The following is a 20,923-nucleotide window of genomic DNA, read 5'->3' as shown; positions in this document are numbered from 1 at the left end:
TTCTAGTATTAGTACTTCTAGTAATAGTTGGAGAGTATTAGTATTTGAGAGTTGTTAGAGGATTTTGCATGTGAGGAAATATGAGTGCAAAAACAATTAAAAAGCAAGAGTGAAAAATGAGCAACAAGTGCTCTTATTTAAGAGAAAAAAACCGGTTGCTCTCTTGCATGGGGGGAATATTTTTCCTCTTGTTTTTACTTATTTGTATAGTATAGGTAGGGTGTTGTAAGTAGTAGGATGATTAAAGTTTATGTGATATGTCACTATCACACTCTAACGAAAATAAAAAAACAAAAGGAGCATCTTTTGCTCTCCTTTGGCCGGCAATATGGAGCCTTTTAGATCCATTTTTGCCTTTTGTCATTTGTCCCACAAATGCTTATAAGTCATATGTTTAACTATCTTACATAATTAATTATTAATGTAATCATTTAACAATTAAATATTACAATTAATAATATAATATACACTCCACTTTTGAGTAGTATACTACCATTATATCAATATATAATGGGTCCTACAATTGCTAGTTAGTTAAATTTACACCTCTTTGTAAACATAAATAACTGATCACCTTTACCTCAAAACTTATACAAAACCTCAACTAATTTAGTAACTTAACACTTAATTACTAAATTAAATATTCTTTAATCATATTACAATAAGACGTAAAATCCAACTCCCGTAATTAAGGAATTAATTAATCTGTATCGTATACAATTAATTAAATATCTATTTGGGCCTCATCCTATAGGTGTGACCTAAAGGGATCAACTTACCACCACCGTCATACGACGGTAATGTCAAACTCTAGTTAGCCAATCAATTACCGATTAATGATGATCATTTGACTATATAATGAATCATACCTTTCGTATTCTTAATATGAGATTTAATTATGATATTAAATCATGTGATCGCACTATTGTTGAGAACACATTTTCCAACAATCTCCCACTTGTCCGAGACAAGTGTGCGTCACCAATTCTCTTGTCCTATTACAATCTCCCACTCAATGCAAGGTGTCTTGCAGGTCGTACTTGCACTTGATCATATCTTGAGTGGTTACCTCGATCTGGAGTGTAACTGTCTGACCGGAATTATCTACCATAGATACCTTCCGAGCGTGGCCACGCATTTCTAGTTCACTACTCTTCGAGTGGCCTTGAGATTTCAAACAACCCTGACAAGGGGTGGACAATTCTTATCGCACTATTCCCTTTGTTCAGCCACAGTTCATCATAACCCAAAAGATACCCATTTGACCTCATTTACGACAGTCGTAGAGCATAAATCAAAGCTAATCAGAAATTTGTGCCAACTTGGGCGAATAGTCTCTAGTCAAAAGAATTAACTCATAAAAATACTATAGTAGCTCTTGCCTCGACCAGGCTTTATGAATTACCAAAACTCTATAAGCGGTCACTGCCCGACAGAGTGTCCCATACAGTATGCCTATGTGATCGACTAGTCATCCCATATGACTCTATGACACTTGAACTTGCCATCAATCGCATCACACTCTAGTCACTTCGAGACGTCACCTTATATAAGTAACTAGGGGCGAATACCATGTCAATCCAGTTCACTTTAATGGGGTTCAACCTGTCTCTACAACCCATTTGGATTTAACAAGGTAACGGGTGAGTTTAATAAAACTCAAACAACAAATGCGATTATCACATATGAATAGTCAATACACTATTACTACTTCATATCCTATAATCTTTAGTGTATTATTAACACTAGTTAAAATGCAATAAAAGCTTGACAAGTGGATATACCCTATATCCATATATTCCAACTTTGTCAATTGCTATTTACTTCAATTCAATGTTATTTCTAATAACTTGAATTTATCTCTAAGTATTTGTCTAGTATTCTTACTAGACTTGGGCTCTTTAACTTGAAAGATGCTCTCACTGTTATCTTATAACATGTGATAAAGTCATTTGTAGAGGGATTCACCCTTAATCCCTACGTTGACCATTTTTATCACAATTTACTTAGATTCCTTTTGTAGTATTTGCAATGCGCGAAACTAAAACACCTTTTTAGTCTCTTACTCCTTAGTCAATAAGACATCCTAGGATTACAACAAATCCCTTTAAGTTTGGAAACTAAAGTTTGTGCAACCCTTCAACACCTAACTTAGTTTATCATCCAAATATATGAACAAGTCTTGAATTGTTCTTTAAGGCTTTCACAAGACCATTTTATGAATTAACTTGTTATTGACTCATTATGCTCCTAGCATATGGTTCATCACAGCACGTGCGTCTGTTGGCATACATGATCGTTCTAATGGCGGAAACATTAGTAATCGATTTCATGTGATCAATAATTTAATAGGTTCGGTGAATGACTATGACTCCATCATAGTAATTCCACTTCCATCAACATGAATAGCCTATTCAATCTTGTTTATGTACAACAGATACGAAAAATCTTATCCTCATAAGACTCTCAACTCTATGTCAATATTCTCTCTCATAGATTCAAAAATCTAGAATACTTCGCATCCCTTTCCAAGTCTTCAATCACTCTTTCACAGAAGAGAGCATTGGTACATTATTCTCAATAAGTAATATGTTATCAACATATAACACATGGAGAAACAATTCTAGCTCCCACTTAACTTCATGTATAATCATGATTCTTCAATCATGTGAATGAAACCATTCACTATTATCACATGAACGAAAAGTATAATCCTTTAAAGCTTGCTTAAGACCATTCTAGGATCACATAAGAAAGCTACGCATAAGATGTTAAGATTCTTATATCTTTATCTAAAGTTTTGTGTTCCAAACACTTCCTTCTCTAAATTCCCATTTTAGAAAAGCAAATTTTTATTGGCCATTCTTCATTAAGTTGAAATGCGGCAATTCCTAACATAATTTAGTAAAGTTATGGCTCGTATGTAACAAGGTCATAATACTTATCACTTTCACAAATTAATATTTTAACCAATATGACATGTGCGATAAACTCCCACTGAACTATGCTCCTACTCTATCTTTATAGATTATAGTTCAACTTTACTCCTACTCTATAGTTCCATTACTTTCTCAAAGTAACATTATAAGACATGTTTGTAACGATCGAATCTATTCCCACTCTATCTCTCAGAAATACATCTATCTTCTTGAGAGATAGCTTTGTGAGTTACAAACATATATATAGTGCAGTATTAGGAGTTTATCTAGACTACGTATTAGTTTTCAAAAGGTCATCCCTATCATGGCAGCTTGATTCATATAATATACGAGTCTTATCCATGTCATCTGTTTAATAGAGTCTCTATTCTAGGTATCTCCTTTGTTGACCATCCGTTTAGAATAGTGTCTCCGTATTGTACCGTAAATTTCCTACTTTATGAGTTCAATAGCTCATCACAACTTTATAATTGATCTTACATAAGTAAGTTGTTACTCTTAATAACAATGACATAAGGAGAATCAAATTCATAGCTTATGGACATATAATGATCTAATCACTATATCTTGTCTATTTGATCAATTTAAGTTGATTATCTAATGTTTTAATATGCAAGTAGTATATGGTGACGATTTTAGAACAAATGATATAATAAAATAAGTGACTTGGGTTGAAAACCAAATCACAAATATCCAAAGCACAACAATTGTTTAGAGGATACAAACCAATTTCCAAGTCACACAAGGAAATCAAAATAGTTCAAAAAATCACAAATACATCATAGAATTAAAGACAAAGCAAATTAAAGCCAAGCTTCCATAGATCCATCACCACGGTCGACTACCTCTAGCTTCCCACATGATCTTCTAAGCTTGCTTCTCCTTGCCTTTGTCCTTGCTAGGAGGCCCTATTTACAATAAACAGGGTAAACATCACAACTTGTATCAATATACCAAAGTTGAGATCGCAACATAAAAGATAGGGATAGTTATATACCTACTAGAATAACCCTTCCAGGTTTAATGTCGCCAAGGTATTTGGAACAGTTTCTCTTCCAATGTCCAACACCACAACAATAGTGGCACTTGTCCCCGGTGGAGGCACTGTACTTGGGCTTGGAGGTATTAGCTTCACAAGCTTTACCTTTATTACTGTTGGGAGTTCGCTTCTTTTCCTTTTTCCCGCTTTTCTTGAAGGTTCCCTTGCTCTTATGATTGACATTGAGCACATCTTTGGTGGAGCTAACACTTAGCCCCATATCCCTTTACTTTATTACTGTTGGGAGTTCGCTTCTTTTCCTTTTTCCCGCTTTTCTTGAAGGTTCCCTTGCTCTTATGATTGACATTGAGCACATCTTTGGTGGAGCTAACACTTAGCCCCATATCCCTTTCGGCTTGCACAAGCATTTTGTGCAATTCATCAAGGGAAACCTTCTTATCTTGCATATTAAAATTCACCTGGAATTGAACATATTCTTTGATTTTGTTGAGGGAATGAAGAATTCGATCAATCACGAGTTCCTCGGGAATCTCCACCTTATGCATTTTCAAGGTCTCAATATGCTCCATCAACTTGAGAACATGAGGGCTAACTTTTTTGCCCTCCTTTATGTTAAGATCAAAGAATGCGGAAGCCGCCTCATATTGTATGATCCGTGGAGCTCGTGAAAATATGTTCACAAGTTTCATGTAGATCTCATGAGCGGTGCTAATCTTTATAGCACTTCTTTGGAGTTCGGCCTCCATTGCAAAGATCAACACGTTTTTGATCGTGGCCGACTCCTATTGGTAAACCTCATAGGCTTTCCTAGCGGCGGCGGTGGACCTAGCATTAGGTTCTGTGGGAGATGCCTTGGTAAGGTAACGAAGCTTGTCGTCACCCTCCGCGGCCAAGCGAAGTTGCGCGTCCCAATCGGCGAAATTGGACCCATTCTTTTCTAAATTACAACGATCCATGAAGGATCGGAGCCATGACACATTGGTGAGCGTGTTGGAACTAGTGGTTGCGGACGTGATTGGAGTTGCCATTGCAATTGATAAAACGATTTGGACTACAAAATAGAAAGTGAAGGAATTAATGAAAATCTATCGTTTTGACAATACTTGTAAATATTTTAAACAAGTTTTTAAGCATTTATATAGTGACCTCTACCCAACTATCATAAATGATTCCGAGATCCAAATTCATATTAATACGGGTACGGTGAGCCGAGTCATCCCTTATTAATATAACTCGGTGGATTAACCTCTTAATCGATTCTACTTTTAGAACTCTCGGTCGATAAAAATTACTCTAATTTTCATCTTTAGCCCGGAACACATGCGACTACGGTCACGAATACTTCTGTTGAGCTCAATCCAAATTTCGATGTAATAACATTTTATTACCCACTTACCCAACGTAAAAAGTTTAGTACCCCGGTGAGCCGAATCTACTTCCTTAGGAAATTGGGATTCATGGTTTCTACTATTTGGTAAGGCTAATTCTCAATTATTAATTTGCGAGAGGTCGTAGCAATTTATTATCTATCACGTTTTAAGTGAACTAAAGCGGTGAACTGCGATAATTATAATTGACACGGTCGATGACTCGATATGATATGCATGTGTTGTTATGGCGATTTGGCAATGCATGTAACATATTAAAAGAAATGCAAAGCAATAAAAAATTCCTAGTATGGCCTTCCTAAAAATAGAAAATAAAATAATCTATTAAATATTCAGAAACCAACTCCTTTGGTCCCTTGAATCTTCAAGTGGCACGCCTCCCAAGAACACCGTCTTCGTCGGATCACCTTTCCGAATGGCACCGTCTTGAAGCAATTCCATAATTACAAATAATAATAAAAACACAAAACTATTCATATTATACATCTGTAAAATGAAAAACTAGTAAAAATAAAAGTGATACGAGATCACATTAAATTACAACCGAATCAATATTCCCTTTCATTACGGGTAATATCGATTAAAACTAAGGTCATACTAAGATAAAATTACATAATTCAAAATTATATAAATAAAAGACATTCAAAAATTGAAATATGCAGCATTATAATATGTATCTATCATGCCAAATTATGTGCCAAATCGCCCTATTTAACTTATATCGTATATATAACCCTGTTTTATGGAAATGCGTGATAATAACTTCTTAAAATCACAAAGTAACACTTAAATCACATCTAAGCTCGAGTTAATTATCCTAACACTCTTAGGACTCAAAAATTAGTCATCACTCAATTTTTGACAATAATTCAACTTGATTTAATTTTTATGCTCATAGCCTCATATTTGACCTTAAAATTATAATATATATGAAATAAATCCAAACTAAATTACAATAATTTCAAATTTTGAATTTTAAATTTTTGAACATTTTGGAATATTTCCATGACAATCAAAATGTCAAAAATCATGGTTAAAATTTTCGAATTAATTTTCGAGAAAATATAGTTGCATTTTATCGGTTTTATCTCATAAAACATCTAAAATATCCAAACATTAATCCAATAAATTTTAAAACCTTAGCATGATTAGTGGAATGTTTATGCAACCTAAAATAATTTTCTCATGCCATGCAATACGTTTTAGATATTTATGCCAAAATAGTCACTATTTATGCCATTTTTACACTAAAAATTCATAAATCATGCTAAATGAGATAATTTAATCTCGAAATTTACATACACTCTGTAAATTATTCATAAGATAACATATTAAAGTTTCATAGCCTAATTCGAAATATAACTATTTTTAACCATTTTACCTCTTTTAATCCATTTTTATCTCATAAAAATCATAAATCATGCAATATTAATCCAATTAATACGAGATTTTACACACAACTTGTAAATTATATATGTGAGGTCTACACTAAAAATTCATAAATCATGAAATATTAATCACATTAATATGATATTTTACATGCAATACATCAAATATTTATGTGAGGTCATACTAAAATACCACAGTTAGTAGTGAAGGTTAACTTATTTTAGTGAATAAAAGTTCATTTTAGTCATAAAAATGCAATAAAATCACTAAAAATAATTAAAATGAGCAATAATTTTCCATAAATCATAAAAATGGCCTAAAAAAATTTTAGGACCAGAATATATAACATGCAAAATTTTTCGTGGCTTTATTTTCATAAAACTCAAATTTTTAAGTTTTATATGTTAACACTTTAACTCGGAAAAACAATAACCGATTATGCATGCAACATCCTTATGGTCTGATACCACTTGTTAGGTTTATTTACCTCTTATTAGACTCTTATAATAGTAAACTAATTAACTTCTTAATTATTTGTTCTTAAGATCTAGTGCATGCATAACAAAATAAGAGATTTATAAGAAAAACAATGTCCCTTACATTGTAGGTTGGTTCGAAAATATGGGCACAAGTAAGGTCACCTTCCTTCACTTGTTCTTGAGCTTAATATGATGGATGATCCTCCTAAGACACCCAAGATTCAACCCAAAAGTTCCTACTCATATTAGCTAGATATATAGTAGAAATGCTACCTTAATATTACTAATATTTCTAGTATTACTACTTCTAGTAATAGTTTGAGAGTATTAGTATTTGAGAGTTGTTAGAGGATTTTGCATGTGAGGAAATATGAGTGCAAAAACAAGTAAAAAGCAAGAGTGAAAAATGAGCAACAAGTGCTCTTATTTAAGAGCAAAAAACCGGTTGCTCTCTTGCATGGGGGGAATATTTTTCCTCTTGTTTTTACTTATTTGTATAGTATAGGTAGGGTGTTGTAAGTAGTAGGATGATTAAAGCTTATGTGATATGTCACTATCACACTCTAACCAAAATAAACAAAACAAAAGGAGCATCTTTTGCTCTTCTTTGGCCGGCAATATGGAGCCTTTTAGATCCATTTTTGCCTTTTGTTATTTGTCCCACAAATGCTTATAAGTCATATGTTTAACTATCTTACATAATTAATTATTAATGTAATCATTTAACAATTAAATATTACAATTAATAATATAATATATACTCCACTTTTGAGTAGTATACTACCATTATATCATATATAATGGGTCCTACAATTGCTAGTTAGTTAAATTTACAACTCTTTGTAAACATAAATAACTGATCACCTTTACCTCAAAACTTATACAAAACCTCAACTAATTTAGTAACTTAACACTTAATTACTAAATTAAATCTTCTTTAATCAGATTACAATAAGACGTAAAATCCAACTTACTTAATTAAGGAATTAATTAATCTGTATCATATACAATTAATTAAATATCTATTTGGGTCTCATCCTATAGGTGTGACCTAAAGGGATCAACTTACCACCACCGTCATACGACAGTAATGTCAAACTCTAGTTAGTCAATCATTACTGATTAATAATGATCAGTTGACTATATAATGAATCATCCCTTTCGCATTCTTAACTAGTTTTTATTCCCGTGAAAATCACTGGATTGTTCAGGAAACATAACATTAAGCTGGCCGCTCCAAAATCCATGGTTGTTTATTGTGGTATAAATACTATTAAGTCATGACTTTTGTTTTGCCTACCCAAGGATGAGCCCATTATTAAGAAGGGTTACTATATTAAATTTCTAATGCGGACCGTAACACTTGAAGTAAAATCCATGGCATAAGCTACATAAATAAAATATCACGAATTCATATAATGATCTCATTTTTTTTTTTTGATAAAGCATTAAAGTAAAACCGAACAAATTAATACAAAGTACTGGCGTTAAACAACGGGATAAGTCAAACTAAGTGAGCAATGATCCATATAAAGTCATTATAAGGTCAGATTAAAACCAACAAATAAAAACTAACTAAGAAATACAACTAAAACTACTAACAGAACTAATCTAGGTCGACTTCCAATTAAAGGGTTGTTCTTGTTCATGCAGTCATGCTTGTACATACAAACCAACGTATTCCCAATATTATGCATTCATTTCAGATGGGTGCTTTATTGTCATTTGCATCTTCAACACTATTGCATACTTTGTTTCTTCAAGTGATCAACAACCTACAGCAACAAAATTGACATTACAGACATGGATGAAAATTGGGGCGGAGCTCCTACCAAATTTGCTCCATACTACCTTTAATTTAAGAAAGAAGGCAAAGTATCACAATAAATGTTGGGGTTGGTGTCCTTAACAGTTAGTGCAAGGACTTATAAACCTCTAAAAGGATCAAAGGGCATACTTTTGGTATTATTATCAGTTGATCCACGTTTATCAATAACGGTTGGCTTGCTAGATAAGTTTGACGTTATTGTCATACAGATGGCGGTGATCAACTGGTCCCTAAAAGTCACACCTATAGGATACGTTTGAGAGACGTGACGGTATGAAAATACAGTCATGTAGATGCCAAATTTGACTAACCAGTTAGTCCGAGTTATTTGACTAGTAATTAGTCAAACTGTGATGTTGAGATATTATATTTAATACGGATTAAATTATATGGGCTAAGGCGAATTAACCAGTTAATTCGTAAAATTAAATATAAGCGATTTATATTTAATTAATGTATATTGAATATAATTATACAATATCGTCTTTGTCGGACATGTATTAATACTTCAACTAACCCGTGTTATTAGTTGATGTTTTAATAGCCGATAACCGATGACGATTTATAAAAACCGCGTCATATACATTTAGTCATTTGGGTACGGACTACGAGTTAAAATGAAGAGGAAATGGAAAAGCCCATTTCCTCCCCATGGACTCGGTTTGGCCGAGATTAGGAGATCAAAAGGGAGAGCTTCTCCTCCCTTCTGACCTAATCATCATTAGTGAAAAATAATTAGGGTTTTGGAGATTAATTTTTCTCTGAAACCGAGATCTCACATCTCGAGAAAAACTCACAACAAGTTCTCCCAATATTGCAAGGCAATCGGAGAACACGTTCTAGCACAAGGGCATATCTCGGACAAATCTTGGGTGCAACAATTAGGAGGGAATCTCTGTTGATTTCTGATCTTTACGCCGTGCATCAAAGGACCCGAGGTTGATTCTTACTCCTTATCGTTTCTCTATTGTATTTATGTTTTATGACGATATTCGCATGTTAAATTTACGTTATATTCCTAAATTTAAAGGGTATTATACGGATATTAACCCACAATAAATACACATTGAATTTGAATACATGACTAATTATAAAGAGTCAATTATATACAAAGTTATCCTTAAGAGATTAAAACTTAGAGTTTGAAAGCAAACACTAATCGAAGCCCTAAACCAAAATAAGAGTTACATGAACAAATAAACAGGATTAATACACTCATATTTTCAATATAATTATGTGGATATTTTGTAAATAATACAATCGATAATAAATAATGGTGGAAAATAAGCAACCGCGGGTTAAAAATTATACTCACCTCTGTTTTGCTAGATGAGCGGAATAATTGTAAACGAATTGGAAATCTTGTAGAAACACACACACATACACACACACACATATATACTTCCTCCATTCAACTCCAAACTACCATAGTACACTTTTCACGTTTGCCAGTGCATGTTTTGCGCGGTAAATATCATTAGCTACGTATATGCAAAAATTATAAAAGTTACATATTTTTAATGTACTCGTAAAGACGAATCAAATAAGATCCCACAAGAATATATTTTCACTTATATATTTAGGATCCGGTGAGAACGAACATTCGGTGAGAACGATGAGAACGAACTAACTATATACACCAATTACTAACTTTTAACAACAAATATCTGAAGTCAAATTAAAACCCACGCAACTATCACGATCTACAACTACAAATCACAACCGGCCATCGCCCGCAGCCACCACTGCCATAAATATCACCGTCAACCACCATCGCCTTCGACATCACAGACGAAATCACCGGCAATACCACACACCATTATCACCACCGGTCTCCAAATAAATCTCCTCCACGACCACCACTCACACAACCACTCAGACGGTTCCGGCGAGTTTGTTTGACCACGATGACGCCTAGTAATTTCGCCGTCGCACCTCCTACGCAAACACAACTTGATCCGCGATTCTTACAACCACTGATATTCGCAATTCTGGTGAAGCTCGATTGATCCTGATTTTCTAATCCCAAATCTGATTTCGCCTTCATTCGATTTGTCACATTGATGACCACAGTGAGTAAGACGGCCCGCCACCACCGAACAACCATAATGTCGGCGCAACTCCAGCGAGGCCATTGAGCATCACCAACAACCAAAATTCCCGATTTCTGAATCCCAGATTTTGATTGTACCTACACTAATTTCAGTGTACCTACACTATTTTTTGATGTATCTAACAACTAATTTAATGTATCTTAACATAGATACTCAAAATTAATTACTAGGTACATTAAAATTGGTTTGAGATACAACAATATAGTCACCCCATTTTGCATCTCCAACTCTTTCTCTCACCTGAATAACATACTAGTTACTACCAACAACAATAGAAACTCAACCAAAGACGTCAATTGAGGCATTGCTGGGAGATGGAACGAGTATTTGGCAGCAACGATTGTGGCCCGACGACACTCGGTGAAGGGAAGGACATTGGGTAAGGACGAAATAAGGGGAAGAATAAGTGAAGATAAAAGAGATCGCAACCAACACAGATGAACAGAAATGAATCTACAACTACGGTGGTAGTCGCGGCGGATCAACGGTGAGAATGGCGGCAGAGCAACAGTGAGAACAACGACAGTGCGACGATTACTTTCACAACAGCGACAAAGAAACTGCCAATAGATAGAGACAAGAATAGGACAGGTCGTCGGCATGTGGTGGTGGTCGTGGTGTCCTTCGACATCGTCTGGTGGTGCCTGGTGGTGTCCGCTGGTCGTGGTGGACAAGGATAAGAAGGATTAGGATTTGGGATGTGTTTGTCGTGTTGGTAATTGTGCTTTGATTTTGAGAAGAAATGAAAATTACACGTGACTTGTATATTAAGTGTATATATAGTTAGTTTGTTCTCACCGTTCTCACCGAGTGTTCGTTCTCACCGGATCCTACCTCTATATATATATATCTATCTATCTATCTATCTATCTATCTATCTATCTATCTATCTATCTATCTATCTATCTATCTATCTATCTATCTATCTATCTATCTATCTATCTATCTATCTATGTATGTATGTATGTATGTATGTATGTATGTATGTATGTATGTATGTATGTATGTATGTATGTATGTATGTATGTATGTATGTATGTATGTATGTATGTATGTATGTATGTATGTATTAACAACGTTGGAAACTGAATGGATAAAGTGCAATTGGTATGTGACTCTTCAATTATCTCTACCAAATAAAATTTAAGAGGTTTAAGTGTCTTAATGTAGTAATTAATTAACACAACCATATATGAATAAGAGCAAATGAACAGATTGCATAACAATTGACGATGAAACTATTCAACTCTTATATTGTATTCAATACTCGTAGGATTGCGGTTTAATAATGTTAAGAGCTCTAGAAGGTGCCACGTGTCGCAAAGTTATGTGCTCACATGCCTTTTTATATTATTATATAGATATGAGATTTAATTATGATATTAAATCATGTGATCGCACTACTGTTGAGGACACATTTTCCAACACTTCTTATTTGGATGTAGTTAATAACTTTTTGAAGAAACCAATTATGGGAAATCAGATGGCTGGAAGTGGTGTACGAGATATGAGTGAAAATGGTTAGAATTGGTTTTTGGAATGTTAGAGGGTTGAATAAGACGAATAAGCAGTTGGATCTTAGAAGATTTTCCTACCTGAAGGGTTGTATGAGCACTGTCCTTGCCTAATTTTTATGGAAGAGAACGACAGGGTAAGGAATGTCCCTTTTAGGTATTTTAATATGTGGGCTAGAGCTCCTGATTTTAGGGAAATTATTACAAAACACTAGAATACCTTTGTTTATGGCACTCATATTTAATATGTGGGCTAGAGCTCCTGATTTTAGGGAAATTATTACAAAACACTAGAATACCTTTGTTTATGGCACTCATATGTATAAAGTAGTGAGGAGGTTGAAGGCTATGAAGCAAGATTTGAAGAAGCTTAATAGGGAAAATTTCCATGATGTTGAGAAGAATGCTGAGATAATGTTAATGTTCCTGCAAAATATACAGATTGAACTAAGGGGAAGTCCTTTGGATCAGCAGTTATTGGAGGCTGAGAAAGTAGCAACTGAAGGATATAAATTATTAGATGCTGCTAGAAATGATTTTTTGGCTCAGAAATCCAAGGTTGCTTGGGTAGAAGATGGAGATGATAACACATCCTTCTTTCACTCAGCAATAAAAAAGAGAAGAGCCTCTAATAAGGTAGTACAGATTAAGGATGAACATGGAAATCTTTTGACTCAAATTCAAGATATAAATGAAGCGTTTAAAAATTATTATAAGGGTATTTTGGGATCATGTACCAGTATTCAGAAGGTCATTTTCCTACTGTTAGAAAGGGTGCCATAGTGAACTAGGAGCATGTTCTTAGCCTGACTAAAGAAGTTACTGGTGAGGAAATAAAGCATGAAATTTTCACTATACCAAGTACTAAGTCCCTTGGTCCTGATGGATTTAATAGCCAGTTTTTTAAAGATACTTGGGAGATGATAGGAGAGGATGTGATAAAGGCTGTGAAGGATTTCTTTGCTACTGGAAAGATGCTTAAGCAGCTAAATAACACTACTATTACTTTGATTCCTAAGGTTGGTCTCCCTAAAAATGTTAGCCAATTTCGCCCTATTGCGTGTTGCAACACTTTGTATAACTGCATTGCAAAGGTCCTATGTAACAGGTTGAGTGAGGTGCTTCCAGGAATTATTAGTTCGAATCAAAGTGCATTTGTGAAAGGCAGAGATATTATGGAGAACATATTAGTTTGCCAAGATCTTACAAAGATTTACAATAGGAAGTTCTGTTCTCCCAGAGTCCTAATGAAATTAAGTCTTCATACGATTCAATTGAGTAGGAATTCTTAAAAGAGATGATGGAAGCACTGAAGTTCCCTAAGTACTTCATAGCTTTGATCATGGAGTGTGTGACAACTCCACATTATTCTTCATCATTGAATGGTGAATTATTTGGCTACTTCAAAGGAAAGAGAGGTTTGAGACAAGGAGATCTTCTTTCTCCTCTTCTTTTTACAATATGTATGGAATATTTGTCCAGGATATTGAATAGGGTGCAGGAGATTGATGGATTTAGGCATCACTCACTTTGCAGAAAAATGAACCTTACCCACCTTTGTTTTGCTGATGACTTACTAATATTCTGTAGAGGGGATTGGGAGTCTATGATGATTATTATGAGAGCTTTTAAGACATTTTCAGTTACATCTGTGAGGAAGATGAATCAGATTAAATCCAATGTGTATGGGAATGGAATGGAGAATGGTCTGTTGCAAAGGTTCCCATGGCTGACTGAAATGAAAATTGGGAAGCTGCCTTTTAAGTACCTCGGGGTGCCAGTTTCCGCTAAAAGATTCTCAACTTTGGATTGTAATATTCTAGTTGACAGGATTGTTGATCGGATTCGAGCTTTGGGGGCTAGGAGATTATCTTATGCTGGAAGGTTGACATTGATCAAAAGTGTGTTGGGTTCTCTCCATAGCTATTGGGCAAGAATCTACATTTTACCTTCTTGTATTATGGCAAAGATAGACAATATTTGCAGATGCTTTCTATGGAAAGAGGATACAGTAACTCAGTCACCTTCTTTGGCAGCTTGGGAGAAAGTGTGTTTATCAAAGAGCAAAGGAGGGCTGGGGATTTGTGATATCAGGAGATGGAATGAGGCAGCTGTAGGGAAATATGTATGGTGGATTATGCAGAAAAAGGACCATCTTTGGGTAAAATGGGTACATTGCATTTACTTAAAAAGTGGGTCTTGGCATGGTTATAAACCACCTCATGGGAGTAGTTGGGCATTTAGAAGGATCTGTAGAGTGAAAGATAAATTGTTACCAGGTTATGTTGGTGAAAACTGGATGCAAATAAATGGAGAGTACTCTATAGCAAAAGGATATAACGGGCTAGGTATTGATGCAGTTGAGGTGGACTGGCATAGGTGTGTTTGGACTTCCCTTGGAGTTCATAGGCACCAATTCATTGGTTGGTAGTTGCGCATGAGAGGTTGTTAACCAAGGATAGACTTTACAAAATGAACATTTGCACTGATGTGTTATGTGAGTTATGTGGTACAGCAGAGGAAGGACACGAGCATCTCTTTTTTTTTTTGTGCATATAGTAGGAAATGTGTGGACCTGGTGAATGACTGGTGTTTTTTTGGCATACCATATAGTGAAGTGTTGCGGTGGTGGCATACTCAACATCAGCAAAGGAATAGGGGAGTATTATCAGCGGTTATTCTTGCTCTGATTTACTATGTATGGTGGGCACGCAACCACTGCAGGGTGAATCAGGAGGTGTGGAGGCCTGAGGTATTAAGCTTTAGAATACAGAATGAGATTAATGTTAGAGTCCGAAGAGCAGGTTACAGACCTCTGCATTAGAGAGTTGGGCTGATTCATGGCCTGATTGTCTTTTCGTTTAGTTTGTAGAAGTATAGAAATTGTGATGTATAGTTGATAAAAGTGTACTTGACCTTTATTGATTAATGAATTTCTTACATTCTACCAAAAAAAATATCAAGCATTCGTGATCAAAGCTCAAGAGGTGAAGCCAAAACGGTCAGTTAGTATCATTAGCAACCTTATACCCCTAAGTCCTTCTCGAGACGGTCACAGGGAAATTGTTAGGATTTTTGATGATTCATTGAACTTGTGTCATTACACCCAAGCTTATAGGGTCCAGACATGTAAATTTGAACTCATATCATTTTCCAACCCATTTGCACTCGGGTTCCATTAAACCCGAGACCCCATTTTCAACCGCATCAATAGCCATAACTCATTGGTCTAAGCACCACAAAACAAACCTCCGGAGTGATGGTTCACCATTCAAACCCCTTATTACCAAACTCCACATCCCAAAGCATATAAGCCTTTTACACCAACCCCAAACACGGGATTTAACAGTACCTTGCAGCCTAGAACGAGATACAAGATGATACCTTAGGTGAAACCTTCGGGTGTGTACACACAAACAAACAAAAACACCAATTTTATGCACCTCATCGAACTACATCGTATTTGATTTCGCTCCACGCGAATACGTAGGCAGTCCTTCAGAATAAGAGATTCAATCCATCCACCATCCACCATTCATCTTGTCGATTTCTTAAGGGTCTTAACTAAATCCAAACAAGCCACCTTCAACCGAGTCAGTCTTAGTATTTGACTTAGGCTAGGATGAGGATCTAGATTCAAATGAGTAATTGTCAGGTTTTAAAATGAGCTTTATCTGATGGTGTTGTCAAACTTGTTTAACTTGATATGGTCTGCATTCCGTGAAAGACTTGCTTGGAGTTATCATATATACCTTTCGACCTTGATTCGCGTCGTGTGTCAGTCGTCTCAGCTAAGGTTCCTGCACACTTAGGAGTCTGTCCTAATTCGAGTCAACCCCGGTCAACTTCATATGTCAAGTACCCGAGTCATCAAGAGTCCCTGGTCTCTCATATTTCAAATCATCCAAGTCCAAGTCAAACGTTTGAAAAATTCACAATTCAAACCTCAAATTCAAATCAAATTCAAAATTTAAACCTCAGTTCAAATCAAATTCAAAATTCAAACCTCATTTCAAATTCAAATTCAAATTCAAATCAAATTCAAATCTTTCAAATTCAAAACTCAAGCCTCATTTCAAATCAAATTCAAATCTTTCAACTTTCAAATTCAAATTTTAAGCCCTTTCAAAATTCAAATCCAAATCTTTTGAATTTCGATGATCAATCAACCTTTTTTTGATAATCCTTACTTTCGAAAAATCAAAATCTAATTCAATCTTCAAATTTGCTATGTGAATTAACTATGTGAAGCATTTTTACTTTGTATAGTACTGCACTAGTTTGTTACAGGCATTATTGTCAGAATCCTGATTCGATCCTACAATTCTACGATTTTACGATATAAAAATGCTTGACCGATCCTGGTTCTTACGATTCTATCATGGTTGTAGAATCTTACGAACCTAATCATCTAAAAATTTCTAGAGGTACTCATAATACAATCTTACGATCCTACGATCCGATTTCATAGTAAAAAAATTAATATATATTTATATATGATGACATTATAAAACTCAAATTTCAGGTAAGTTGTAGAAAAATTTTCATATAATAATATTAAAATCATAATTATCAATATTTTATGAATAAATATTAATAAATAAATATTTTGTTCTTCAATGATATGTTTTAACCAAATAAAAAATTATAATTGGTGAGTTTGTAGAATCTTACGATTCTACGATCTGATTCTACCGATTCGATCCTACCCTCCCCATCGATCCAAAATAGAATCCCGATCCCGACAACATTGGTTACAGGTACATTTGCAGAAACAAAGCACCATTGCTAACAAGTTTGTACACCCGATAGGATCACAAGATATCAACAATGAGCTGGGGGCTCTAAAACATTTCGTTTTGGAACCCATTTTCAAGTGGGGGCTCTGTGAGCTCTATTAAGCAAATTCAATCCACAAGTTTATCACAACTATCCGTCACCCGTAAGCAGCTCAGGGTGTCAGGGTTTACAGAAGGTATGCTACCTTTTAAGTACCTTGGGATGCCTATACAGACCACAAGACTCAAAAAAGTGGATTGTGCCTACCTAGTTGAGAAGATTTGCAGTAAGATTCACAGCTATGGTGCAAGAAAATTTTCATATGTTGGGAGATTAGTATTAGTGAAATCAGTGCTCAATTCATTGCATTCTTATTGGGCTTCTATGTTTGTATTACCCAAAGGCATCATCAAAGACATTGAAGCTACCTGCAAGAACTTTTTATGGGACAATAGTACTGACTATAGAAGGGTACCTCTAGTAGCATGGGACAGGATTTGCAGACCAGAGGAAGAGGGAGGTCTAGGACTCGGAGATCAAGGGGTGTGGAATAAGGCCATGGTTGGTAGATTGGTAGCATGGGTTGCTGAGAAAAAGGATTTCATCTGGGTACATTGGGTGCACAATAACCATCTTAAAGGGAAGGATTGGATGGAATACACACCGTCTACTAATTCAAGCTGGGTATGGAGGCGGATTTGTAGAGTTAAACAGGACATAGCTCATGGGTTTGTTGATGGACAGTGGGTGATCCAACCAGCTGTATACACCCCTAAAGGGTGCTATGAGTGGCTCAGGGACACCAGACCAACTGTTCCATGGCATAAGGTGATCTGGAGTGCTTGGGTTGTACCTAAGCAACAGTTTCTGGGGTGGTTAGTTGCCCAGGAAGCTTTAAACACTATTGATAAGTTAGTTTAGTATGGAATGCAGGTTGATGATAAATGCTTACTGTGTCGGCAGTCAGAGAAGAACTTGTCTCATTTGTTCTTTGATTGTCAGTATAGCAAGAGGCTGCTCATGGCAATGCAGCAGCTAACAGGCTGTCAGCTACCGCAGGCAAACAGTATTGTTTTGTGTGCTACCAGGGGAGGCTCTAAAATCCAACAAGGTGTTCAGGCGGCATTAATCTTTGGAGCAATGTACAATGTCTAGTATCAGAGAAACAAGTGCAGAGTGGATAGGGTAGTGATGCGTCCAGAACATATTGCAAATGAGATAGTTCAGGCTGTGAAGATCAGGATTAGAGGTCGAGAGAAATTGAATCAAAATGTGTCTGATATAGCTTGGCTTAATCATCTTAATCTAATGTAATTAAAGGCGTGCCTGATTGTACTGTATTCCCCCTTTTTATGATATATATATATATATATATATATATATATATATATATATATATATATATATATATATATATATATATATATATAGGATCATATGAGTTTGGTTTTTTTGGTGAGTTACCCCTCTGAATCTGAACCACTAATCTAATCTAAGATAGATGGCTGAGATTAGATCTTACTTAACCCATAAATACCCACTTTTCCCTCAATCTCCCCTATTATTAGAAAAAATCACTCTCTCTCCTCCCTCCACCCTGTAACAAACCAGAACAAAAAAAAAGAATCGATAAAAATTATGAAATCAATCTTCATCAATTTGTCTACTGCGATTTCAATTCCAGATTTTTGTGTTTGTTTCTTCGATCTTATCCGCCTTTCTTGTTTTTCGTGTTCAGTTCTACTTCATCTTTTCAATTTCGTCTAATCAGGTAATAAATTTCTTCTTTTATACTATTTTTTTCGTTGATTTTGTTCAATTATCAAATTCCGTCTTCATCAAATTCGTTCAAGTTGCAGGCTACAAACTTAATCTTCATACTCAATCTTCATCATCTTCATTCTTTGTCATCAATTAAGGAGATTTCGTCATTTGATTTCGTTGTCTATTTCGCTTCATCTTTGTATTTCTCTTCAATTTCAATATATGTGAGTACTAATTTTGTTTTTCTAGATCCGATTTGTGCGTTTTCATAATCGTTCTTATCTAATATCCGTTTCATTTTTGTTGATTTGTTACGTTTTATTTGTTGTGTTAATCTGTTAACAATAGTTATTGTATTACTTTTATCGAGTTATTGTATTATTCAAACTCAATTATTGTATGCTGTAGTTACTTTTTATTTGTTGTGTTAATCTGTTAACAACAGTTATTGTATTGCTTTAATCGAGTTATTGTATTATTCAAACTTAGTTATTGTATTGTTTTAACTTAGTTATTTCAAATTAAAGTTGTTGTAAGATGGCGTCTTCTTATATAATCAGTTGGTTATAGTAATATTATATCTCAATTATTGTATTGTCTTAACTTAGTCATTTCAATTCTGAGTTATTGTTGTGGTTTTATATAATTGCTTATAGTTGCATAGTTATTTATAACTTACCCCCTTTTTTGCTTTATTTCTTTCAGTGAGCTTTTGTATTCTACTGGTGCAACCCTCTCCTTCACGGCAAAACATGTTTCTCGTCGGGAAGAAATACTCGTGGAAAAAGGGTGAAAACAAGGACAAGACACAATTCTCGATGGAAAATTACTATTAGACATAGTATTGGAGATAAATATATGTAGTATTTGTAATGTTACTATTGTTAGATATATTATTTTGAAATGCTTAGTTGTAATGTTGATGATGATGCTTAGATATAATTTGTTGGAGATGTTGAAGTGTAATGTGTTGGGAACAAAATAGTTATATAATAAGACTAAGTGATTTTCTTAACCTTATTATATATGATAATTTCATTTTTCAGATCTTCCTATTGCATTAATCAATCTCAATGATTGATTGAATGGAAATGACTAGTTATTAATCAAATAAGATGAAAACAAACAAAAGATATGAATATATTTGAGTTTCATCTCAATACAATAACATGTTTTGTTCATTACAATAACCGAGTTTCTACATTACAATAACTGAGTTTCTACCTTACTATTTGAGTTTCGTCTCAATACAATAACATGTTTTGTTCATTACAATAACCGAGTTTCTACATTACAATAACTGAGTTTCTACATTACTATTTGAGTTTCATCTCAATACAATAACATGTTTTGTTCATTACAATAACTGAGTTTCTACATTACAATAACTGAGTTTCTACATTACTATTTGAGTTTCATCTCAATACAATAACATGTTTTGTTCATTACAATAACCGAGTTTCTACATTACAATAACTGAGTTTCTACATTACAATAACTACAAATAATAGAATTTATATATTACAATAACTATAAATTCTGGAAAATATTATTCTCAGTAAACAACTGAGTTAACTATAAAATAACTACATTTCATCATAAAATGACCAAGTATATACATCAATTTTTCCATTGAACGTCAATTATCCGCGTCTATCGTGACTTGACCTGCAGATCACCAAAAAGCAGAATATAAGTTATCAAAACACCCAAGAAGTAACTAGAAGAT

Source organism: Silene latifolia, chromosome 11 (genome assembly GCF_048544455.1).
Source record: "Silene latifolia isolate original U9 population chromosome 11, ASM4854445v1, whole genome shotgun sequence".
Lineage (NCBI taxonomy): Eukaryota > Viridiplantae > Streptophyta > Magnoliopsida > Caryophyllales > Caryophyllaceae > Silene > Silene latifolia.
This window is presented reverse-complemented; position numbering follows the sequence as displayed.